The 27,311-nt window shown below is 42.4% G+C and overlaps 1 protein-coding gene across 2 annotated transcripts in view; it reads left to right on the top strand.

Moving 5' to 3' along the window:
- The first annotated feature begins 2,280 nt into the window (after positions 1-2,280).
- Positions 2,281-27,311, top strand: part of LYPD6 (LY6/PLAUR domain containing 6) — a 53,240-nt gene continuing 28,209 nt past the window's right edge. Inside the window, exons 1-2 of one of the 2 annotated variants that reach the window (XM_033164497.1) lie at positions 2,289-2,401; positions 26,336-26,420. The gene's annotated coding sequence lies outside the window, so the exon portion shown is untranslated. Of the gene's footprint in view, positions 2,402-26,335; positions 26,421-27,311 lie in introns of both variants that reach the window. The other variant, XM_033164490.1, reaches the window with a different exon arrangement.

Below are 27,311 nucleotides of genomic sequence, written 5' to 3' on the forward strand. Positions count from 1 at the left end.
TTTTTTTTTGCAATGAAATGAGCATGGGGTAATTCTGAATATAACAGACTTTTACTTCAGGTGAACCAAGACTGAACAACAAGCACTGTACAAAAGATCTCCACTTGTTTTGTGTCCAATTTAATTAACATTTATGGAAGTATGAAGTAAACAGTGAGCAAGACTTACCCCTAAATTCCCCTTGCCCGTTGGCTCCACAGTTCTGTCACATGCTGGAGATCTGCAACTTCATTTGTGAGAGGAAACTAGAGAAATCCCTGCAGCCTAGTTGTGAAACCTGGCTGGCTTCCTGTCTTGATTTATTCCACAGCCAATGAATTGTTCACACTCGTCTACACTGTCTGGATTGAATTATATATTGCTAAATATGCATAGCTGAAAGCTCTGGTTATTTAGGGCTGCCTATAGTGAATATTTTTAGTGTCCGGAGAACACTTAACTATCCTAGTCACAAGAAATGTGAAAAGATAGGTGTCAGGATTCAAAACCCACCTAGAGGTTATTTCACGAGATAGGCTAATGTATTTTGATTTTTGAGGCAAAATAAGTCCAGTGCTCCCACTCCCACACCAATGATAGTAAAAAAAATCTAATACTATGCTAAATAATTGGTATTTTGATGGCATTCAGTGATCTCCTAAATCTGTTTCTTCAGCCCACCCTCCACCCCTGCAGCCTACGGTAAAATCTGCCTTTCATCCTTGGTGTGCAGTAACAATATCTATCTATCTATCTATCTATCTATCTATCTATCTATCTATGAATCCTGGACTGGCAAACTGTATCTCTGGGCCCAGCTGAATGTGATAGTAAACACTCCATTTGTTGTTGCTTTTCTTGAAACACACCTGAATCTCATTGGGACTGTAGTGTCGAGGTTCGATAACCTTTTTGCCATGGTTTTGCCAAAAAAATCTACCCCCCTCCCAACATTCCTAGTATTAGTCCTGAGAGAGAAGCTTCCGTTGGTGCCCCTTCCTGCTTCTGTTACTGTTTAAAAAAGACAGAGGGAGGGAGAGAGAGCGAACATCATGTGATGCGCATTCAGGCTATATACATACTATCCCTTTAAGGCACCTTCTCAGGCAGGAGCAGGTGGGGCTGCTGCTTCTGTAGGGCATCTGGTCAGAATTTGGCACTCAGTTTCCTGAAGCAATGGTTCCTGATGGACCCTGACCCCGTTTTGAAGAAGCACAGTATTTGTTTTAGGTTGCCCAGGTGATGTCTATCATTCATGCCACAGGTTGATCATGAAAGCATCTGCAGATGTCTGGGACGAGGGGGACCAAAGGGATACAGTCGGTGAGGGAAGTAATGTGTCTTACTATGGTGGAAAAAAGTGAGAGGGGGGGGGGCAACAGGTGATGTTGCCCATAGGAGAGCAGCAGAGGATGGGAGGTTAAGGTAGCATAGGAATGAAGGCAGGGGAAAGAAATGGCAGAAGGAAACCAGCCCACTTGCTTCCTAAGATGTGGGACCCAATCACAGGTGGCTTGTCAGATATGGAAAGTTGGGCCTTTGGGGGCATATTTTGCCACAAACTTTCAGTGGCAATGGTGGTTTCTTTTCCAGCTACTGGAAAAAAGTAGCCCAGTCCTGTGCTTAGGTTCACTGCCTGCATTCTAGCAGCATTTCGTTGTCACAGTGCCACTGGGAAAGGGTTTGGGTTCTAAAGGTGACGGGGCTCTTTTTGGAGTGCGGGAAACAGAAATGCTTCGGCGACTGGGGGAAGTCTGGCAGGCATAGGAGTGAACTCCTAGAGGCCAAGGTCCCTTCAGCCCCTCCCTAAAATATTTGAGGGGGCTGCCCCCCAAAGTTAATGGCCATTGCAATCAGATGCCGTGCATGTGCCATGTCCTGTGATCGATTATGCGGGGCGGGGCTTACCTGCCCCCGCCCCCCAACATATTTTATTCAAGTTGGCACTCCTGGTGGCAGGGGGTTCCACAGGGCGCCCCAGAAGGATCTGGGAATCATTCCATGGATTCTGTGACATGTAACCCCAAAGCGGGGAGGGGGGGAGCGATGGGCAGAAGGGGTGATCTCTCGTGACCTGTGAAGTCCCGGAGGTTGGTCGAAGGGCTGCGTGGCGAAGCCAAGGCTTCTCCTCCTTTCTCTGTCTCTCTCTCTCTCTCTCCCTTTGCCTTGCAACGCGGGCGACCAGCCCTGCAGCTCGTCTCAACCCCTCTGATCAGCCAAGCCACGCTAATTGGCTGGCCAATGGCGAGGCAGCCCAAGAATTTAGCGCGGGCTTCCGGCGCTCTCATTGGCTGGCGGGAGTGTCGGGGAGGCTGAGCGTTCCAGAGCAGGACTGCAGTGCACGCCGCCAGCCTCGCTCGCTGCATTGTGCGCTCGTGGGATGGGGCGGCTGGCCCGAGGCGGGCGGCTGGCCACGCAAGCGGTGAGTAGCCCCGGTTCCCCCCCCCCACACACACACCTTGATGACTATTTTTTAATAAGGGGGAAAGGAGGGGTCCCCGTGTAGAGTATGAGGCACAGCGCTGCGTGCGAGAGGCGAGGAGTCTCAGGCGAGGCTTTTGTTGTGTGTTGCTCGTTGCAAGCGCTGGGGATCTGCAGCAACAGATGAAATGTTTGGGGAATTGATCGGCGCGCTTTGCAAGTGCACGATCACGAGCGCGGTCGTTTCCCCTCTTCCTGGGTCTGGTCTTCGCTCCTCGTCGGCGAGAGTGTCATGGTCAGTCCATCGCCCCGCAAGGACCAAGAGCCGGCGAGCTTTTTTAAAGGGCAGGAAATGAAATAGGGCGCTTCGCTGGGGGGAAGTTTCCGAGCTGGAGATATACAAACGGATTCGAGACGGGAGTCTTACCCACTAAATACAGATGTATTTCTTTTGCTAAATGAAGTGGACTTAACCCCCCCCACCCCCAGTGACCGGCAGAATATTTTGCAGCCTGGTGGTTGATTGCCACAGATGAAATACTTAAATATCTACGTGGATCTTTGCTGTTTTGTGGTATTCGAATTAAAAGCTACATCCTAGTTTTAACTATTACAGCAAAAACTCTATTAAGATGAACAAACCAGGCCTTGTAGTTGAATATCTAGAACAGCTCCGTGAGATGCTTGGGTTAAGTTGATTATTGATTTTTTAGTCAGACATTTTGCGTGTTAAATGTGAATAAACGGCATGCATTTGGTGGTATACCGAGGATGCAGAACTTCTTTTTATTTAACAGCTCAAGAGTTTACATTTTTTTGAGGCTCCTTTTCAACTAATGTGACATACACACGAAGTTAATAGGCCTGACTCAAGTACTCCCTTGTTACATGAATGCATTTTGCTGCGAATTCCAATAATTGCTTCTCATAGTTGCAAAGCATTTTGTCTGTAGGATGATGCTCTTTTCATTGGATGGACATGTGTCTAAAACTGCTAACAATTGATAGGTAAAGCCGGTACTTGCTGAGAAAATCACTTAGAGGAAGATGGATATCCAAGTCCAAGTTTAATCTTATGCATGTTTGCCCAGGAGTAAACCCATGGGACTTAACTCCCAGGAAATCATGCAAATTGCAATCACTGGCTGTAATCTTTTGCACACTTACTTGGGAGTAAGAACCATTGAACACAGTGGGGCTTACTTTTGAATAACCATACATACAAAGCTGTTAGATCATAAGTACATTTACTAGTGGTCTATATTGGTAATACAGCAGAGTGATTCACACATTTATTTTAATGTGGTAGTCTCGATAATGTTGCACATTCTAGCCTGAATGCCATCTTGCCACTTAAAAATGAAAAATGATTTCAGTCCTGAGATTTGCTTGCTTGCTTGCTTGTTTTTGTAGAAATAATAATTGTGAACTTCAAAAGGTTTCCTTTTGGAATTGTTCATTTACCATAAAACTTTCCTAACTTTAATGGACTCAAGAAAAATTGCAATTACCTTTAATTCATCTAAGTCTGTCATTTTGGGGCATTTGCTAGTATGACTGTTTTTGAAGTGACTCTTTGATTTCAAAATTGGTCTCTTGACTGACTTCTGAGTTAACATGCATAGCATCAAGTATTTTTGCATGTGTGTTGTGAGAGGCAGTGTGGTTTAGTGGTGAGAGTGTCATACTAAGACCTGAGAGACCAGGATTCAAATCTCCATTCAGCTATGAAACTAACTGGGTGTGGCCAGTCTAACCTACCTCACAGGGTTGATGTGGGGATTGATTGAAGAAGGGCAAAAAGGGTGGGATAGAAAGGCAATAACTGCTTAATAAGTACAACATCAAATAATTTACATGTGGATGAAAAGAGGTGAAGATGCTTTGAACTGGTCTTCCATAAATGCCTGATGCTTATAAATTACCTGATGTGTTTCAGGAAAAACAAGACTAGGCCAAATAATATGGATGTGTCCTGGTTTGTTAAGGTAACTAGAGGGTTATTCTTCAATAAATATTCCCACTTCTTACCTTTCTCTTTTCTTTTTAAAATCTGTCTCATTCTATGGGCTGTCCCATCTCTCGTTTTGCGAGTTTGAATGAGCTATTTCGAGATTTATTATTATAGATAGAAGGTCTACAGCTTGTGATCTCAAGCTGTAACATTCATTGAATGTGATGCACATCCAAGATTTGAAGTCAAACGATGGATGTGATTTAAAGGATATTATCTATCTTAAATTCACTTTAAGTCCAGGTGGTAAGGCTTGGACAGGTTTGTGGATTGCTGCACAGTCGGCGGCAAGATATGTAGCCTTAAAGTCGAGGCAAGTTAAGCGTGAGGCAACTATTGTGTGATTGACTTTGTTTTTTTGTAAGAATCCCGAGGTCCATCTATCACAGATGGATACAAAAAATGGCTTATAGGAGCAAAGCTAGATTCAGAAAGGTGGCTGAGAGATGGAGCTAATTATCTACAGTACACACTGGGACAACTTACGTGCATAAAGATACATTTCTACATATGAATTACTATAGAAAGTGGTACCAGTGGGAGCCTTTTTTGCTGCTACTGCACTTGGGAGTTGGCACGCTAGAAATCATCCAAGATCTACAACTAGATCGCACTCCCATTTTGAATTATTCCACTTGTGGAAATATTGGTTGATTATTTCGAACGAATATTTTTTCTTTCTTTAAAATTTATACCCTACCCATCTGGCTGGGTTTCCCCAGCCACATTGGGCAGATTACAACATAACACAACAAAACATCAAACGTTGAAAAATAAAATATCCTATATAAGCAACCAACCAACCTACCATCCAACCAACCAATCAATACAGTACATTAATACATCAATAGAAATCAACAACAACAACAATTTATATTATACCCACATTAAAATATCCACCAATTCCACCTAAACATTTAACCAACAAAAAACAAACAGAGGATCCAAAATTAGAACCCATTTAAAACAATCTAAACATTTTAGCCAGTTGCCCCAAACCAAGATTTGTTCCAACATTGTCCCTCTGGCCTCCCAGGATCCTCTTTAGCGGTTCAGCGTGAGTTTGGGCCCAACCCCCTAGGCCAGCTGGAAATGGGGCCTTACAGCAGGGAGCAGGTCTTCCTTCCAGCACTCATAGCAGCAATGGTTATTTATTGAAACAAATTTCTCTGCCCTAATTAGTGTAGTTACTTGGATATGTGTGCGTGTAAATACAAATATTCAAATGGGAATAATGAAGCAAAAGTGGGCAGCTGTTTGATAGAGTATATATTTGGCAGTGCAGTCTGGTTTGCATGTGCTTGGAAGTGATTCCATTGAGTTCAGTGGGGTTTACTCCTCCTAGGCAAGTTGCATAGGACCACCCCTTGTTAAAATCAATGGTATTTATAACTGCTTACCGTCCTTTTCCGTGTATAAGACTAGGTTTTTTCCTTTAAAAATCATGCCAAAAATGGGGGTCGTCTTATACATGGGGTAGCGCATAGGGTGGGCCTTTGATTGGTTGCTGCGCGGCTGTTAGCAGCTATTGTGCGTGTGAATTGGTTGCTGCTTAAATGGATGGTGTTGATTGGCTGAAGCTGCAGCAATTGGGCGTTGCAATTGGCAGCTTCTGTCGCGAGGGGACAGACAAGAGGTGGATTTTGCGATGTGTGCAGGTGAGCAGTTTTTGGCAAACCCCCCCCCCCCAAAGTTCAACAACTCCATGCCATCTCTGCTCCATTTTTTAAAATTTGAGTCCCCCAAAATAGGGGGCGTCTTATACATAGGGGCATCATATAGAGGAGGGAGAAAGGTTGTTTTCTGCTGCTCCAGAGAAGCGGACATGGAGCAATGGATTCAAACTACAAGAAGAAAATTCCCACCTAAACATTAGGAAGAACTTCCTGACAGTAAGAGCTGTTCGACAGTGGAATTTGCCGCCAAGGAGTGTGGTGGAGTCTCCTTCTTTGGAGGTCTTTAAGCAGGAGGCTTGACAGCCATCTGTCAGGAATGCTTTGATGGTGTTTCCTGCTTGGCAGGGGGTTGGACTGGAGGGCCCTTGTGGTCTCTTCCAACTCTATGATTCTATGATTCTACACAGAAAAGTATGGTAACTATGGCTGAAGGATAATATCGATTTGTTTTTAGTGTCTACAATACATTATAGAGCTTTCTTGAAGAATACATTTATGTTGGCCATTTCTAGCAAGCTATATTTAGTTTCTAGAACTGTTTTCATAGAATCATAGAATTGTAGAGTTGGACGGGATGACGAGGGTGATCTAGTCCAACCCCTTGCAATTCAGGAATCTTTTGTCCAACGTGGGGCTTGAACCCACGACCCTGAGATTAAGATGCGCTGGGGATAGTGTGGGGATGTGGCCATGCTTGTTACTATATATGATTACGAATATGTGATATTGAATATGAGGTGATTCTGATACAACTGGATATCCCCTGAGAATAGCTTCAGCAGCTAAAATTAATTATTTTGACTGTGTGTTAGGTTTACTGGTTTCATAGCTTAATAGCAGCTTTATTTTATCAAATAACAATCGACCTGCTATGAATCAAGTCTCTTATATGAATATGGCACTAAGAGTATAGCTAGTGTGGCCTTGCACCAGCAGAAAGCACTTCTTCTTGGAAAAGGCAGAGGGCACCCAGTATTTTCTGACCTCCGTAACCACTACATCCTCTACGGGCCCATGAAAAAGTGCTCTAGAGCACTGGGAGATCTGCCAGAAGATGAAGAAACTGTGATAGTTAGAGGGGATTGGTGTAAATTGAGTGTCTCACCTCGCCCAAGCAAAAGTGCTTTACTCTAGCACAAAATACAGCAATACACAAATACAGATTTCTTTCTGTGACACATAATTGAATCAATGAGCATTATTCCACTGGGTAGGATGTGGGTAGGATTTATGCAATGTGTTCACAAAGCCATCCATCCTCCAGTTTTTGGTATTTGCAATGTAAATGAGAAATGCTACGGGATTCTTCTGGAGTTGATAAGCTATAGCTTGCACAAATGACATGCAAAGTTGAGCTATTAGTTTCTATATGACTTTTCAGTAATTAAATGGTTAGGCTGTCGAGGGAAATACTAACCCCATTTAATTGTGCATATATATATATATATATGTACAACTGTTGTACATGTATATTGTTCAGTGTACTCATTGCGTATCTAATATGTGAAGGAAAGAGCAGTTCTGTAAAGCTATGGCTTTGTGCAGTTTCTAATGGGCTTTAAGATAAAAGACCTATAAGGGATTCCCCCCACCCCACTGCTTTGTTGATATATCCTAAGCATGATAAAAAATGGTTCCTCCAGTCCCATGTTGAAAACTGGTTCATAACCAATAAATACATTTTTTATGTCTGTGTTAAGTTCGGTTCTTAGGAAATGCTGCTATCATAACTCTCAGTCTAAGCAATGTATGTGGAAATAGGTTGCTGCGGGCACATTTATCAAAAAGTCTGCAGTAATGGTTCAAGATTACTGTATCTAGCATGGGATAATATATGCACAATCTCATGCATTTCCTAATGGAATCTGTCTCAAATGGCTACCAGCTTGTGCCTTAGGTACTGGCCTGGTTCATTAAAACCATAAGCTCCTGTGTTCTCCTCCCTGCCAATACAGCTTGAGAAGTTCAGAAGTGTCTGCTTCCTTTATAGATTAACCACAGTTTACCTTTACTGCTGAACCCTAAACTGTGGTTGATCTTAATTGTGTTTAGTGACAAGCCAGATTTATAAAATATGGTTTGAAGTTGGCTTGTTTCCACAGAGTCCTTAATATGTAACACTAAACCATAGCTGGCCATTATAGGTATGAGCCGCAACAAGGAAGATTTTGAAAGCGTTTGTTTCCTTTTTAGTTTGTTTAACCATACTTTGCAGCATTGTCTGAATCCAGAAAACTGTGGTTTATGAAGCTGGCTTGTTTCAATAAACTGTAGTTAAGAGTACCTACAGTTCAGGTTTGGATGCAATGCTAAATAGTGGATAATTTAAAAAGGAATGGAAAACTTACGATTGCCTTGTGGCAGTGGAAGAGAGGGGAGCAGATGAGCCACAGGCTCATTCATGTAATGGTAAGCCATATTTAATGTTGCTTCCAAAGCAGGCTTGTGGAGTGGCAAACCTAGTCTTGGTAGTAACTCTGTGCCTGCACTTGACCCTGTATGAAGTTACTGAAATGGGTGAACAACCATGGAATATGTGCATTTGGCAAAGCAACCAGATGACTGCATTTGCTGCACGTGTAGCAGCAGTCCTCATGAGTCAATTTAGAAATTGCTTGGGTGGTTGGGTTGCTGATTCTCTGTGGCTTCCTTCCACAGGGAGGCCTTTAAATATTTGAATTTAATACTCATGGAATGAGCAAATCCTGTGGGATGAAACTACATTCAACTTCAATGAATAGCGGTTGCATAAAACTTTTGATTTGATAAGCCTAAATTAATCAGCATAGTTTTGGGGTGGTTTGCTTTTTATCCAATGCTTTTTCCTGCATCAAGAAAAAAGCACTATAGCATTTGTGTTGAATCTTAAACACTTACATTTAAAATATATGCATTTTAGTCTTTCTGCTGCAGATCTAAAGGGAGCTTTTAAATAGGTCTAAATCAGTGAGACAGTTTTCTTTATCATAAAATTAAGAGTAAATAGACGTCGACCATAATTGTTCTATTTAGAATGCATTCTTAGCACTATTGTTAAAATCCTTGGCACGGGTGCAGACTAAAGCTTTGATTGTGCTTAACAAGTTTACATATGTCATTCCCTTTCATGTGGCAAACACTTTGAATCAGTTGAGTAATCTTGTAGTTGTGTTTCAGAGCTGCAGGAATGTTTACCATTAGTGAAAATTTATTCCATCCTGCTGCATAAATGCTTGGAACTAAAACATTCGGTATGCTAACGCTACTTCACCCAAGCGTTCTAACGCTATAAGTAACCTTTGGGATGCTTAAACAGAAATATTGTACTGTCCCTGTATCCCAGCCAAAATATTATTTGATCATTTGGGACAGTGGTAAAATCCTTTCTTATGAACAATATTCCCTTGAGCTATATGAGACGAGAGTGGGTGTAATGCCTTGCATTTGCTTGGAGGGGAGGACAATAAGGCACAAGCTTTTTTTTTTAATAAAATTTTTATTATTTTCCATATGCATATAAAAAGAACACAACATACACAAATACAATAAAACTATGATAAACAAAAAACACATCAAACAAACCAAACAATAACACAATAAACATAAGAAAAGCACATACATACCTATCAAAACACCAATCTTTATCTCGTTCTTATTCATTCTTCTCAACATGGGGGACTTCCCCCACTCCCTCCACTGCATTGATAATCCATATATATTTTGGGTAGCTATATATCTTTTTCCATAAACATTAACCATATCTCTTATTTATCTTTAGATTCCTCTACATAAACATAGTTCATAACCTAACTTCAATATCTCAAGACATTCTTAAACACTTATGACATATACTATAAAAATTCTTACCAACAATTTAATCTAATATTGCCTAGCTAAAGCCTTATTCAGCAGCTAATTCTGCTCAGATATTCAATTTTACATAATTAACTAAATAGTCCTTAAATTTCTTCCAATCCTTCAACACCTTCTCCTCCCTCTGGTCTCGGATTCTCGCGGTCAGTTCGGCGAGTTCCATAAAGTCCATTAGCTTCATCTGCCATTCTTCCCAATAAGGCACAAGCTTATGTCAGCAATGGATTGTGCAATTTGTCTGCCTTTATCCTTGATGCTGTTTACAGGCACCAGTAGGCTAGCCTGGACCACCCCTGTGAAAATATGGAGATGAAAGCAATACATACTTAAAAAGCATTAAATTCCTCCTCGATTCCACTGTTATCTGTAAAGTGAGCAAAGGAGATCAGTTACAAGAGAGAGGAACTTGATAATCAAACAAAGGTACTCCTTTTTCTCACTTGTTTGGGAAAAAAATGTTTACCTCATAATGTTACCTTTCTTATTAATTCCCTTTTCAAACGTAATCTTCCTATGTTGGTGTCATTTTATTTGTTCTCTCTCTCTCTTTCCTGCATGTAATGTTCCTGTAGAACAACTGTTCCATTGCATATCTTCTGAGAACTTGACTTATCCTAAGTTGCACCTCATTGGTTTTCTGGAGCATTCAGTTACCTAAATGAGCATTATCAAGTACCAGTTAATTGTGTTGCTTGCAACTGAGGCTAATGGCTGCATTACCTAAATAATAAGCCAGCCTAGAATTTCTCTCTTGGTGAAAATAAGGTAGATAAGTAGTGGGCAGCAAAGATGCTTAAGGATACATTCTTTATACAGTAATTGACTTTTTAAAATCCTTTGAAATTTAGTGTACCTTGCTAAATATTTTTTTTTCAGTTCTGTATTCTTCAGCCAAGCCTTCAGTATGGGACAATTACACCTTAGTTCATGGCTTTGTAGTGTTTCACTCTCTGCTCTTGAATAGCACAGAACAAGATAATTGGTTGATAGCACTGATTTCCTCCTCCTGTGCAAAGAATTCCTCCCTCTCATTTTTATACCCAGTGTTGGCTACTTCAAGTTAATTCGTTCTGTGTCTCTCCTGCACTGGGTTGAGCTAAGCTTATGTAGAGATGAACTTAAATTAAAACTATTGAGTTGAGGTGTAAAATGTAACACCATGATCCTGAGCACAGTTGTTTGGAAGGGTCATCACAACAGAATTCAGTTCCAAAACCCTCCAGTCCAGATTGTAAATACTTTAGGCGCCATATTTATTACGGGTCTGAAGTTAATTTGAATTTATCTATACCTATCTATCTTTTTTGGGGAAACAATATGGTAGCTTGGGGACAGTATAATCCTTTGTCTCTGTTTCCAAGATAGTGAATCAGGATTTTGAAGTCTTTGAAAACCTATACAAGTCACCAAACAGTGGTTGCTGGAGCCATTAATGACATATGACTGAAATGGGGTTGAGATTAAGAGAGTTTAGCAGCAACATGTCAGTCCAGGCAATAAGATCATAGATGGAATTCTATGGTTTGATAACCAGTGACCTACATGCCTTCTCATGACTCAAAGGACAATATTTATTTACATTCTCTATATTTGAACCATAGTTGTCTTCTAGTTATATGCAATGTTCTCCTGGGCATGTTTACTTTAAGTCAGGGATGCAGAACTAGGGTTGTTGAAGTACAACTTCCATCAGCCCCAGCCAGCATGGTCCATGGTCAGGGATGATGGGAGTTGTAGTCCAGCAACATCTGGAGGGCCATGGGTTTCTGAGCTCCTATTTAAGTGGAAAATTTTAAGGGAAAATTTTCAGTTCAAGGCTTTGCAAGATACCATTATCTTGTCACTAGATCTTTGCTTCAGGACTGCATTTTTGAGGTTAAAAATATTTTGGGGGTAGAAATGATATGTAGTTGAAAAGAAAATTTAAGGAACCAGGGGCGGGGGTGGAGGGAAGTCACAGGATTTGGAGAATCCCATTTTATGGATTTGATACTGTATATATTTTCTGTGTTTGTTGTTGTTGTATTTGTTTTTTTTCTGTTTCTGTTTTTGTTTTTTTTTTAAAATTAATATATATATATTTAAAGGACTGCATATTGTTGCACTGCCATAAGAGTAATGAGATACAGAGGGTAGTGTTGAATACGTACGTCTTGCAGGTGTCATTGGAAAGATGCTAATACAGTCACATTTGCTCATCCTAGATAATTTTGTCCTGGCATTGACATCAAGGGCAGCACTTGGAATGAAAGGCTCCTCTTGGAGCAGGAAGCTCATTATGCTTTAGGCTCACACTCCTGAAACTGGCACAGAATTTATATGACATCACATAGCTGGCAAGATAGTAGCTTTGCTCCCCAGGCTGTATGGAAACACAGCCTGTGTACAAATAATTCATGTAAGGGCTCCCCTTCCCACCCCACCCCCCAGCCAAAGAGGGAATATTAACTTTTATCAACCGGTAGTAGGGTGTCATCTTGGAAAAAAGAGTCATATGTTTTCCTGTAGCCCCTTTCCATTTGTGAGGCAAGTTTCCCCCCCCCCCTTCCTAGAGAATCAAATCTCTGTCTCTTTCATTTTTCAAAAATTAGTGGAACTGCTCCAGAACTAAATGGAATGTGGTTTTGAGAACTGTACCATTGGTAGCCCTTTTCGGATGAGGAACGTGAGCAGGTGGGGAAAGGGCTCAGTGTCCCAAGTGACCCTTCCATAAATCAGCAGGAGCTTTGTCGTAGATATCAATTTGTGGTAAATCTCAATGGGCCATGTGAATTAGACCTCAGTATATGAGCTACAGTGATTTCCTTGCGGCCATAAAATTTGTCCTTTTTTTTTTTCATCTGGAGGGCAAAAAGGGATAGACAGCAAAGGAAGCTCTTGTCCTTTATCTTGGAACTAAGACAAGCTAAAGACAACTTGGGTTTGGCTTTTCTGGTTTCGATTCTTAAATACTTGTTCGAATCTCAGTGTTGCTTGTTTTGTATCTCTCTCCTCCCCCCCCCCAATTCTCCTTCCATGGCTACAACTGTTTTGTTAACTAGGTTCAAATCCTTGCTTGCCTATGAGGCTCACTTGTTGAGGCTAATCGCTATCATTGTTTAGTCCAGGCAAAACAGAACTACTGTTGGTGGATAGGCCATTGGACTCCGGTTTGAGTTTACAGTTTGTCCTGGAAGAGGGTTGCATCCCCCCTGAACAGGGTCGAGCCACCCATCAGGCTAGGTGAGGCCATTTGCCTCGGGCGGCAGATCTGACCCTCTCCCTGCCCCTGCTATTGTTCTGCTGCCAGCCCTCCTGGGGCTTTGCCCTCAATGCTGCTGCTGCAGGCTGTTGCCTCACGGCCCTCACCTCTGTCGCTGCGTCATGGTGGTAGCATGGGCACAGCCTCAGGCAAGAGTGCGGTTGTGGGACCAGGGTGGACAGTATGGGTGGGAGCAGGGGGGGAAGCCCAGATCTCGGGGGGGGGGGATTTGACATGGGGGAAAGGGCATAATCATGGTGTTTTGCCCATAGCAGCAAAATGTCCTGATCCAGCCGTGCCCCTGAATTTGTAGTTTGGGGATATCCCTTGGCATGGTACGCTTGTTAGATGCATCAGCGGTGATGGGTTCCTTTTTCCAGCTTCAGCTGGCTCACTCACCAAGACCCTTCCTTGCTACCATCGTGCATGTCCTTGAAACCTCCAGAATTGATTATTGTAACAAGCTTTGGGTGGGTCAGCCCTTAAATTGTTCAGAAACTTCAGCTGGTGCAACGTAGGGTGCTCTGATGGGTGATAGCCAGTTTTGTGAGATCTGCCCCAGCTGCTGATCTATTTCTGTGGTCAACTCAGGGTGCTGATCTTAGCCCTTTAAAGCCCTCAACCTTTGAGACCTGTATGCCTTAAGGACCGCTGTCTTCCATATGTGCCTCCAAACCCAATTCATTGATTGTCTGGGACTTATTAATGAGTAAGCCCCATTGGACATGAGTATCATGTCTGATATATGTGTGTTTTTATATTCTGTTGGAAGTCACACAAGTAAGAAATTAGTAGTATTCTTACTACTACTACTACTATTAGTAAACAGGCATAGAATTGCAGTGTTAAGCTTGCATTTCTGTGCTGCTTGACTTTTTGTAGTGTTTTATTCCACATCTGTAGCATTTGTCTTGCTATCTCACTCTTTGCTTGCTGTGTTGCTCTTTATTTTTTTTTATTTTATTTTTAAAGAAACATTTCAGAGCCACCAGTAGAGAGCAGTTCTATACAACAGGCCAGACCTCTGCAGATGTGTATTTCCCCAGCTCTCTTTTGCAAACAGTGCTGTAGCAGAAAGAGGGCACGTGAGCAGCCTTTGGAGCGACCCTGCACAGAACCTGCCCTCTAATTAATCCCCGGTACCTTTAACACGGTGGTCTAATTTGGTAAGAAGTTCAAAGGGATACAGTTTCACCTCTTGGCTCCTGGGCTGTAACTATATAGCCTTATGGACAAACATTGTTGAAACATGTATCTTGTGTCCATGTGTAAACTGAAGAGAGCTGCAGACCATGACCTAACTGTGAGGAACCTCCTTTGTGACAAGGGAACATGCCAACATTAAGACACTTCATTACTACTTAAGTTAGCTCTGATCTTCACATGATGATGGTGGTAGTGGTTATTGTTGCTGCTGCTGCTGCTGCTGTGTTAATAATATAATAATAATAATAATAATAATAATAATAAATTGGGATTTAATGTAGCATTATGTACACAGGAAATGAGGTCTGCTCATGTGTTTGAACTCCCCCCTCTTTCCTTCCTCCTGTTCCTCGTAAACCTGCCCTGTGGTTCCCCTAGCCTCCAGAATAGTTTTAGGGGTTATGGAGGGCACGTGGGTGGGAGGGAAAAAGGAAATTCCCAAATGTGAGCAGAACTCATTCCATGCACTCCTCGAATCCCACCCAGTGTGCCTTCTAGAATTCATACGCTTACACTAGACTACGGCTTTGTTCTTTAAGACAGCTATTCCCTAGAAAGAGTTATGTTTGCTTGAAACTGTGTTGGGACTTTCTCTATAAACGCTGTTTTATGCAGCTGTGGGTTTTTCATCTTTGATCTCTTTCTCCTGCTGTTACTCCGTACTGGTGGTTTCTTAAATGTCAGATCTGCATTACGTATGGGTAGCATGAGTGCATCTTCTTGCTTTTAATGTGACGCTTGCATTATGCATGATACTACTGGAGAATAACATGGAGGACAGTGAGATAAATTGAACAGAGCTCTTGTTCCATCTCCTGTGTAGAATTTTAACCCTATTGGAGGTGTTGTTTTGAATCTGCCCACGGTTGGGTCGGAATGTTTGCACCTTGTATACGCAATGATAAAGGAGTACAGTGCATATATGGTAAATCATACTTCTGAGAGGGTTTATTTAGGCAAAAAGCCCACTGAATTCAATGAGGCTACTTAAGTAGCATTGGATAGTGTAGGTCCTTATGGTGGTTACTCACGAGTAACGAGGCAGAAACTCCGGCATGTCTTGTATCAGATTTATTGTGCAAACTATTTACAGTGCAGAGCAAACAAGTTCATGACCATCTCAGTCACTCGCAGAATCTGGGAGTGGCCCCTTCCGGCTACGTCCCCAACATAAGAATTGCGGGACCCCGAGTCTGCCTCCTCCCCTCCTTGTGGTTTTACCCCTCTGCGCAATTGGGGCGCTGGAAATGTTGTACCTCCCTCCTGGTGAGCCAGATGAGATGAGGTGCTGGGGCTCTCCGCAGCATCTCCAAGCCCTTTCCCCACCAAGCTGCCCATTCCCCTCTCCTCCCCACTAGAGGCATTGCTGCTTACCCGCGCTGGAAGAGGGTACTGCTGTCCAGGTGGTGTCGGGGCTCTCTGTATCTGACATAGCCTCAGCCCCACTCCCACTGCCCGATGGCAGTTCCCCTGACAGATAGTAATTTAAATTACTGACAATGGAAAGAGCCTATATCACTTGATGGGGCTCATTGGGGTTCCATTAAGGCCTGTGCACAGTGCTGAAAAATCACCTTTTGGAAATGAAATATTTTAATAAAATGTTTTGACTGGATACTGCAAGAACCATTGGGGATTCAGAAGTTGGTACCGGTATATAGTGAGAGTTATGAATGCTATTGATGTATGTCTCACTGAAATGCTTTTGATGTCGCAAGGAATAAGTAGTTTAACAAGTGCCAAAGATGCATAGTCGGGAGACATCTATTTTGTCAGTGTTCAATTGCCACTTCTGCATTTGTAGGATTTAGATACACAGAGCTGTGATAGTGACTGGACAGATCTTCTTATGGTCCTTATTGGCGTTAACTCCCCAGTTTCAGACATTCACCTGATGGGCTTTCTCATGGGTGTCCACATCCTTTGCATTTTAGATGTTCATTGTAACATAAAAGAAATACGTGCATATTTATTGCCCTTCAGCTGAGTTTGTGAGAGTATCTAGTTGCAGGTACCTAGGGCTCGGCCAATACTGTGCTTTCATTGTCAGGACTTAGTCATGGAACATTTGAAGTAAAAGATAAAATAAACTTGCAAAACCACATTTTTCTTATCACCTTGTGACAAAAACCAACCCCCCCACACACTTGGAAAAAGGGGCACATTCAGTGCAAGCTTAATATTGGTGCAAGGCACTATAATGGCCCCTCTCAGCCTTGAAGAGATCACGATGTAGAAACCAATAATTATTTAATTGTGTCTTTAATAATGTCTTTCTTGATGCTCCTGGGCAAAATGGGAATTGGGGTGGTGGTGTTTGGCAATTTGATGGTGTTGGGAAAACAAGCATATATCTGCTCTCACCATCCTCTTGCAGCTGGTTCATAGTGTATCTATTTACAGGGAGGTAGCTGTGTTGGTCTGCCGTAGTCGAAACAAAATTTAAAAATTAAAAAAAAATCCTTCCAGTAGCACCTTAGAGACCAACTAAGTTGTTATTGGCATGAGCTTTTGTGTGCATGCATACTTCTTCAGATACCAATAGGGTATCTATGTACATCACAGCCTTAACTCCCTCCCTCTGCCCAGAAACCATAGTGGGGGGAGTTTGGGATACAGAAGGCATCCCTAGCAGAAAGATTCTCAACCCATTTGCCAACTTTCCAATTCTCGGGATTCGTTGTGGGCAGTCCATGACACTTAAACTTCCAAGCAGGTTTTCTTGGTACTTCTCTGCCTTGAAACAATTCTAGGGGCAATGTAGATTTTCTTTACGCAGATGGAGCATAGTTGCCTCCAGGAGAAACACATTGTATATTTGTTGAGCTTTATGACTTAAACAAAAAACAAAACTCATGATGTTTCACACTGGTTAATTATTACTTGGCACCTTCATCTTCAATACCTTTATGAATGTTCATGAATAATCACAGAAGGTGGTATTATTATGGCCATGTAGCACATCAGACTATGAAGACATGGATTTATTTCTTTAATTTCTCTCTCCAGACTACGAATGATAATCGAGATTAGATTTGAGAGTTTGATGTCTTGTCTGATCTTCCCCCACCCTGTAAAAGTATTGGCTCCATAGTCTTGCTCTGTACTAGACTCCTAATGGGGTTATTTCTGGCTGGGTTGAGGATAAATTTATTGTGATGGATGGAACTATAAATTATCCGTTTGCCCTCATTTACAAATTAATGGCTTGAGTCCCGGAATAAAAGTGGAAAGTCAAATTAAGTGGAGTCGGTCATCACCATGGCTGGGACCTGTTCAGCTTCTTGCTTCTCTCCAGTTCCTCTTTCATTACCTTCTTCAAGAGTCCAACATGCCTCTGCAAGTATTGCAAAATAAGCAGACAGGACAGTTAGTTACCTAAAAGGGAAGGTTGATTGGTGGCAGAGTCATTCTCAGTTCTAAGGTTCTCTTAGTGAAGGAGTGATCTGGATAGCAGTGGCCTGATAATAATCAAAACAAAAAGCCAGGCACACTTTGCCTTTTAAATAGTTGCTTACCTAGCTTGCCCAGTTGTCTGTAGGTACTAACTGTTGATGGGAAATGTAAGGAAGCAGAACATGCATGGCTCCTTCTGTGTACAAAATTCTGTAGTGTTGTGATCCCGCTATATTAACTGAAGTGGCTAATCTAACCAACTGAAAGGTCATTCTGTCTTTTGGACTGTAGAAATCGGCACAGCCCCAATCTTCCTTATGGTTTTTTAAAGAGTATCATCCCACCTCACTCCCAGAGAGCTATTAAATATTTCCTACACTGTCTGAAAGTAATAATCCCTCCTAGAGAAGTTAGACTGGCTCCTTCTTTGCTATCTTTCTGCTGGCAGGTAAAAGCCTTTCTATTCCAACAGGGCTTTGGGGACTGATTGTTTTTGAGGACAGGGCAGGGGCTGTGATTTTTATAAATTTGTTATTGTCTTAATGGATTTTTAAACATTAAAATAACACTAATTGAATTAAAATAATTATTGCCTTTCCCAATGTACTTAGCTGGTTCTGTTTTATCTGTGTAAGCTGCCTTGAGTCCCCAAACTGGAAAAATGACAGGGTATAAACAAATAATAGCAATACAGTTGAAAGTATTTCTTTTGGGCTTTATTCTGCAGAATGTGGTATGAGTAAGTGCAGTGACGCTCTGGATGATAGGCCTTCAGTTGGGCACCCTGCTGCGCACTCTAAACAGCAGGGCTCCCACCAAAACAAACAAGCTTTCATCATAGTAAAATGTCCTAGTGTTTTGACAGCTTTGTCTGGACATCACATTACACTATACTGAAAATGGAAGCATTTGAGCCAATGAGAGTGCAAGGATGGTGTTCAGTTATTGACCTGGCACTTCGTAGTTTACATTTTCAGTTAGGTGGATCCCCTGAACTCTTTCTGACTCAAGACGTCAGATGTGCATGAAGCTTCTCTTGTCATCGCTCAATGCGCATCACACATTATGCAAATCCTTTAGTGCTTACTGGTTCCATGCTCTGCATCTTTCAGAATCTTGTGAGTCTTTTGAAAGTAGTACTTTGCAGGTGGATCTCTGTTCAGCTTTGTGGAAGTCTAAACAAGTCACAAATAGCTGTCCATGGGACCAGGCCCTTCCTTAACACATCTTTAGTTGCTGGAAGATTGACACATTTTGCAGAACTGAAGGTGTGAGGAAAGGATAAGATTGTGAGTTCGTATTTCTCTCTCTAACTTATTTAGTGTTTTTTTTTTTCCAAAGCAAAAAGTATGTATGTCCCACTTTTTTAATCAGTCTTCAAGGTGACCAACAACAAATAATGATCATAAAAAAGAAATACGAAAGCGGTGAAGAATAACAGTGCCCCAGACCAGAAATTAGCTGGACTGGTCTCTGCTCTCCAACTCAGATCAGTGAATTTCCCAAAGTCACATTAAAAGAAGAATTGGGTTTTGCCCTACTCTTGAAAGCAGATGGTGATTAAGGTTGCAATCCTAAGCCTGATTAAATACGATAGAACTTAACTTCTGACCAGACAAGGAGTAACCCATTGATTATTTTGCCCTCTTTGGATTTGGTGTGTCTGTCCATAGACATGCTACACGAGGAACATGCAAATGTGGATGGGGAGCTCTTTATGAAATAAAGTATATTTTTCTATTCTCCAGGCTGCTGCATTACCCAGACGATGTTCCAAATGCAAGCTTTGGGTTCAGTACAAGTGGCAACCCACTCCCAGAGCCTTGCTCTTGGAAGCCGTTCCTGAATTCTTCTGCCTATAGTGGGAATGTGCAGAGTTCAGTTGCAACCTGCCTTCAAGCCAAGTGCGGCTGAAGGGCAGGTTTGCCAGCTCCTGACACCTTCTGGTGTCCCAGGGTAGGTGAGGGGAAACGATGGACCTCCCTATTAACAGTTCACGATAGGTGCCAGAAATGCCACCTGTCCACATGAAATGGGTGGGGTTAGCTGCACTGTGCCTAGCCTTTTTTACTACCTCGGTTAAGATGAAGCACAGGAGATGTGTACTCTTGCAGTGGGGTGGGGGGGTGAGCACACATTCTGAGGCAGTAAGAGAAGAACATGGGAGCTCTGAAAATACATACAAATGCTCTGAAGGTGCATTTCCTGAGTTTAATTCCTCTTCTCATCACCATCTCCTTTGGTAAGAGGCAGCCTCCCTCTTAAAGGATTGTACGAGATTGGTGGTTCATCACAGGTGCTCACAGGATGCAGGGATGCCCTCACAGGGATGGTGCCCTGTGTTGGCAGAATGAGATGTGAGCGCACACACACACACCCATCCCTGTCTGTTTCACCCCTTTCTACGGCTGTCAACAAATGAGTAAGATAAAAATCTTACTAATACAATTTCTGAGTAGGATAAGGGAGTTGTGTACACAATTGTCAGGACAATTGTCATCAGAGGCAGGCTTGAGAGGTGGAGGCAGACCACCTGTTTTATCGCCTCTCTGATCATTTGGCATGTATATAGGAAACAATAAGAACTCTCAGAATAGAGTGGGATGGTGTGGTGTTTTTTGGTTTTTTTTTGGTGTGTGAACAGCTCCTTCTGTTGTCCTGTGTGGTATCCAACATTTCTCTAGAAATGTTCCCCCAAAGTGTAGTAAGCAGAACAGAATTCTAATTAAGGACATTGCATACTTGCACAGTCAGTTAATTGTTCAGACAATATGAGAGTTGGGGATTTTTTATTTTTTTTAAAAAAGAGTTTTAATTTAAATAGCTTTTGCTGCTGGCAAATCTGTTGGCTTATGTGTGTTCATGTGTGTGTGTTTAATGGTTAAATAATAATATCTCCAATTTAACAATAATGTCCTGGGGACCTAAAATAGAAATGTTTGTTTACGGTATATTTATGCAGTTTGTTTATGAGAAGGTCACACTGCTCTGTAACTTGTTCTGATTGTTTCCAGATTTCTGTGTTGTAATAAATTGTATACTACCGGTATGTTGAACTAATTTCCCGCCCCCCGCATACAGAGTCGTATCCAGTCCAGCCATTTAAGAATGCCCAAATTTAGGATGCTTTGGAAAGGTTAATTTCTTTTAGCGTATTTGAAACCAAGGGCATTCAATGTGCAAGACTGTGATAAACAGACCAATAGTAGAGTAACTGGTGGCGCTTCAGATGTTGCTGGACTACAACTCCCAGCATCCCCAGCAGCATGGCCAATAGTCAGGGATGCTGGGAGTTTTGGTCCTACAGCGTATCGAGCCACACAGATTCCCCATCCTTGAAATATACCAAGAAAGCTTGCTGGCAAAGGGGTTCCCAGGTTTGCTGGTAGAGTCATATAATCTGTGGCTGTGAGGTGTTCCCACTTGGCTTTTAATTAGAATTTCATCACTTTCCTCAGAGCTATTGTAATGACCGGTTACAGTGCAAGAAGATTTATGGGCATAAACGTAAGGCATAAAGTTCAACAGCCAAAAATTGCAATAAGGAATGTTGAGTGTAAACTCTTTTTCCCCCTTATCAGCAAGTGCAATTAAGACAGATGATTTCCATAGTAGTAAGCATCCTACACAACCTGTCTGTTACTAATGTTAAACTTGGCTACTCTGAAAGTGCTAATCTTAAATTTCTTGATGGTCTGAACTCTCCCCCGCCACCTCTTCCCAAGAGAGCTATATTGGTCCTAGCAGATTATTTCTTGCACAGTTAACCTTCTGCGTTTGCTGTTTTTATTTAAGTAATATTGGTCAAGAAATCAGTCAAACTTTGAAATTTTAGAGGAAGCACTTTTGATTACATGTTATTGGGAGGGAAATGCCCCCCAAAGCTAGGAGATGATAGGAGTAGAAATATGGCTGATCTGACGGAAGTGTGCACTATTCAGGCTTGTGTATTCAGAACAATGGAACTGGCACCGGATAAAGACATGGGAAGGAATTGGATTCTAGGATGGTGCTCATCTGACATGGCTAATACAGTTTTAGCCTTCAGTGAATAGAACCATAATTTCCAGGTCATGGGAAGGAACCCTTCCACTTGGTTTTGCTCTAGTCAGACTTCAACTGTAGTTCTCTGTCCGGTTCCCATAATGGAAAGGGTTTAGGGAAGGGCAGAGAAGGTCGGCAGTATGGAAAACAAGACTTCTGAAGGAACTGGGTATATATAGCCTGGAGAAGAGAAAACTGAGGAAAGGCGCTTTAAGAGCACTCTTCAACTAAAGGGCTGCTGATACAGAAAAGGCCAAAGCCTGGTTCTTTAATGCTTCGGCGGACAGGATTAGATCATGCTGGCTTTAGCTGAAAAAGGTCAGACTTTGGTTGACCACCAAGAAATCTACTTGATGGTAAGAACAGTTTGGAACCAATTCCTAGTGGGTGTGCAGACTGTCCCTTACTGCAGGTCTTTGAGTGGTAGCGTGCTCTGACAGTTGGGCAAGATCGTTCCCTCCAGCCTGTGTTTCCCAGTTTAGCCTGAATTTGTTGATTTGGCCCCTGTTTTCTGACTTGCGGTTGCACTCGTTGACTTGCCTAATGGAAATTACCAATATGGATGCCAGCAGGGATAGGCTAGAGAGAAGTAGGTGGCAGCATATGCCATGCTTGGAGCTGTGTTCTTTCTGTCTGCAAAGCTGCCCTTAAATGGAAAGCTTAAGCTTGTTTATGTAGGAAGCCTACTCTTCTGTATGTGGATGGGGAGATGGGCTGCTTGAGTACCATGGGATTCTCCCCTGTTCTCCCTACAGGTCTGTCCAGCTCAGCATTCAGTGTGTGGGGTCGGCTGATGTTTGTGTAGGGGCCAATTCCACGCTGCATTCCACGATCTGTTTCCGCCTGCATTGAGGTACTTCCTAGTTTTCTCAAAATAATTTGTATGTTGCTAGAAGCAGTTGAGTGTGTGGCGCCCATGCCAAAGACTTTCACTATTTTGCGAGCCTTTGGTATTATATTGCATGCTCTTTCTCTCAAGTTAAATTCCTCAAAAAAGAAGTTTCAATTCTGAAAGCTACTAGTCAACTCTGAAATTTGCTAATCTTGTCTGCTGTCAGAAGCTAAACAACCAGCGACGCTGATTTTCTGGTCTTCTTCCTTTTTTTCTGGCGCAGTCATAAATGGGTGAATTTAGCCAATGAAATACCAATAAACTCAAAGCAGTTTTGGGGTGGAGGGCAAATATATGAAAATAGCCCTAAATCAGCAAAAAGTTTATACTTTATTAGTATTAGTATTAAATTTAGGGATGTAACTGTGACTACATTTCTTTGAATCAGACACTTGTTCTGGGACAGTAAAGGCCAATAGTGAATGGAGATTAAATGTGATGAGGGTGGATTTGATACTACCGCAAATTCTTTGAGTAGACAAGATCCTGATCAAAACTCTCCTAACCAAAAGCGGATGAGAAGCAGAGTGGAGCTGGTCTGCTCTGGCAGCAGTAGCCTCAGGGCTTGTGGCATCCAAGATTGCACAGGGAAGATGTGTGGCGCTTGTGTTCTTTTTCTCCTTGTTACAAAGCAATATGCTTTGTAATTTTATATCCTGCCTATCTTCCAACATGGAACTCAAGGTGATATTAATGGCGTTTCGAGGTGGACTCCCATCCAGACACTGGCCCAATCCAGACATGCTTAGTTTAAGCCCCTCTGCTGCCTTATCTGCCTCAAGGCCGTACCTGTTTGCTAATAATTATTTTCAAGGGAGCCCTTTTTCAGTGTATCTTGTGCGATTTTGGGTTTTTTAAATGTGTGTTTGTTTGTTTTCATTGTGTATCTGAGCTGTATAGAATTCTGGGAAAGGTGGGGTTTTTATTACTGTATTATTATTTAGGTAAGAATATTCTTTTATGGGAAAGGCCCAGTAATGGAGAACTGGTGAAGCCTTCCTTTCTAGCTCTCGCCCTCACCCCCCCCCCAACAATGTTAAGCATATTTTCCTACATGGAGTGGGGGATTAGATTAGAAAATTGGAAGCGGTTCTATACTCACCCCATACCTGACAATAAGAGAGAAGCATTTCAGTGTATAAGCCGCCAAAGGAAAGGTATGACATATATAGTGCCCAAGTAATTTTTTGCTAAATTACCTAGAACTTTGTGTACTGAACAATTTGTGACTGTACTTCAGTGGGTGTTTTTGGAAGTCATGCACCTTGCCTCAGATTTTTCAGGTCTTTGCAAGTGAAGAGAAGCAGTCAAAGAGAGTGTCTGTTGTTGTTTTCTTTCCCACCAAACCTAAGACTGAAAAAATATATACTGTATATTCTGGCGTATAAGACTACTTTTTAATTCAGGAAAATCTTCTCAAAAGTCGGGGGTTGTCTTATATGCCAGGTGGAGAATCTGTGGTCAAGTATATATCAAACTCTATATTTTAACTGGAAAAGTTGTGGGTCGTCTTATACGCCCAGTCGTCTTATACGCTGGAAAATATGGTAGGTAAAGGTAAAGAAATACATACAGAAGTTTGAGAAACATGCCAGTGTGCTGATTTGCCATTTAAAAGCTGTTCTGGAAACCTGTGAACCAAACACTTTAGCAATATGATTGTTCCTCTGTCTTATTTAAAAAGTGTAACTAGACATTCTGTTGCTGCGCCCATAACCTAGGTTTAAGGTGCCATTTAGGTAAAGGTAAAGGGACCCCTGACCGTTAGGTCCAGTCACGGACGACTCTGCGGTTGCGGTGCTCATCTCGCTTTATTGCCCGAGGGAGCTGGCGTACAGCTTCCGGATCATGTGGCCAGCATGACTAAGCCGCTTCTGGCGAACCAGAGCAGCGCACGGAAACGGCGTTTACTTTCCCACTGGAGTGGTACCTATTTATCTACTTGCACTTTGATGTGCTTTTGAACTGCTAGGTGGGCAGGAGCTGGGACCAAGCAACGGGAGCTCGCCCCGTCATGGGGATTCGAACTGCCAACCTTTTGATCGGCAAGCCCCAGGCTCAGTGGTTTAGACCACAGCGCCACCCGTGTCCATTTAGCTCCTAGCTTTCATATCTCATTTTCTAACACTGCTCTAACCAATGATGCCGTTGGCAAGCAGCAAAGCCAGTTACTGTTCTGGTTCAGTGTGCCAGCAAGTACCTTTTCCAGGTAAACTCGCCCACATACCTCTCAGTATTTTGGGGAAAATAGAGGTTAGCAGTGGGCATCACTGCACAGGCTGTGTTATATAAATGTGTGAAGGAAGTATGGATCTTGGTGCAGCAATTAGCAGGTATAAGATGCAGAATTATCGCAGAGGAATGATGCAAAACCTATTTTAATGAAAAAAATGGTTTCCTCATTGACTCTCTTTTGCATGCCAGTAAATTTGTCCTGGGGCGCTTAACCTGAAACATGTCAAGCTTGAAATCTGAGCCTAAAGATAAGTAGCCTTTTCTGAGCCTTTTCTATGTGGTGGGCTAGCAACAATGCTCATAGAGGAAGTTTAACAAATTATAGGCCTTGATCTGTTGGGACAAATGACATTCTGGTTTTCATTTTCTCTCCAGATCTCTCTGCAGTGGGCTGCTGTTTGAGCCTGAAGCTTATTTCTAATAGGCAGTAGGGACAGGTTTAATCTTTTCTCCACCTTTGGTAGCTGCATGTGATGTGTTGCAAACCACGAGGACCTGACAACTGCCAATTTTGTGTTATGACTAGTGCCACCTTGGAGGAAAACGTAATTCTAGGTATATCACACAGTATGAACACTAACATTGCTTAGTGGCGGAGAACCTGGTGGACAGACCACAGGATCCAGAGGCTGCCTTGTGCAAGTATCCTTAATGAGTTTGGTTCACAGACATTTTGGTGGTCGTCCCCATTACCCACATCTCTGCCAAGCAGCTGCTTAGTGGCAGTAGGGCAGGGGGAATTTCGGAGTAGAGAAGTGGAGGGAGGGTTGCTTAACCCCATCCTGCCCGCTGCTTTACCCCACCCAGGGTTGGTTTATTTCTGCTGTTTTTAGCCCACGCTTTGTTAAAACCATTAACTGGGTGGGTGGCTTCTGGACCCATCCATGAAACACTGCAAGGCAAAGTGGTTGAACGCTGGGAGTCTCGGCTTCCATGCCTTTTGAATGCAAATATCTTATTTGCAGACATGTCAATGAGGTGGGTTTTTTTTTTAACGCATTTCAGAATATTTCATCAAAAAATATTGTTGAACAAAGACAGCATGCTCACCAGCTGTAGGCTCCCCCCCACCCCCATATTTTGCAAAACTATGTTGTGAAAGCATGTAGTGCAAATATGCTAAATTGTGCTCCAGACTGAATATAGCTGTTGTCTTTGCAACCCATTTTCTGCATTGATTCTGATGTGGCCCTGCAGTACAAACCAAATTGCTTACGTGCGTGTTTGAGTTGAGAGTATTGGGTTGAGGCTTCACTTCAAGAACTAACATGCATTTAAGTTGTGCTTGTATTCAAATAGGTGCTATCATGTTCAATATTTCAGTGCCTTGATCTAGCTTGAAGGAATGTCGGCTTAAACTCATTCTTCCATGCTTCCAGAAGCAGCACCAGAAAGATCAGCTCAGCTGAAGCTGCCTTCGCTTGCTGGCTGCGTGAGGATGTTGTTTTAAAGGTTTCTGAATCAGTGAGTATGGGCTCCTCTCTCTCCACCTGCTCTTTTTGCTCCAGGGCTGTGTTAACAAATATAAAATATTCATTTGATTCTTGCTTTCTGGAAATGAAGCCCCCAAATTATTAATGTGATAAGACCAGGGGTACAGTCAAAAAAGGTAGGCCCAAGAGAGAGAGAGAGAGAGAGAGAGAGAGAGAGCGCTCTGTCTCAAAATTGCCTTGTAAATATACACACACACACACACACACACACACACACATATATCCCATTGTGTGTGTACACTAAACTTGTGTTTGTGTGATCTCTAAGGCCACATGCACATGTTAAAGGCTGCCATGTGGAGATCTTCATTTGCAATTATTGTTTTTTTAAATTAAGGATTTCCCTGTTTTACAAAGGTATGTGCAATGTCTCTCTCGTATTTTTCCATGCGGCATTTTTACACATCAGTTTCGTTTGTTGAGACATTAGGAAGAAAGGGGGGAGAGAGGTGGGTGGGGTGGGGTGGGGATGTTTCTTCTTTACTTAATATATGTCTAGGGTTTGGTGTCAGCGTCGTTTGTGCAGGTTCTCTGTTGTTAGCTTGTGCTCCTTTGATGGTGAGAGAGTTCGGGGTTGGCATAAGGTGTGATTGTTCATTAGTGGTCGGCTTCGGTGGTCTTTGCTTTCCTGTGTGAGTGGGGTGGGTGAGTTTTTATGAGCTGTGAAGGAGGCTGTTTAATTACAAACTCATAAAGCGTTTAGAACAGTTATCAGGGAAGTCTGTTGCTGTTGTTGTTACCTGCCCTTCACCACATGCTCTCAGGGCAGGAACATTGGATAACGAGCATAGAGTCGTAGACCTGGAAGGTACCCTGAGGGTCATCTAGTCCAACCCCCTGCAATGCAGGAATCCTGCCCACA

The sequence above is a fragment of the Lacerta agilis genome, chromosome 1 (genome assembly GCF_009819535.1).
Source record: "Lacerta agilis isolate rLacAgi1 chromosome 1, rLacAgi1.pri, whole genome shotgun sequence".
Lineage (NCBI taxonomy): Eukaryota > Metazoa > Chordata > Lepidosauria > Squamata > Lacertidae > Lacerta > Lacerta agilis.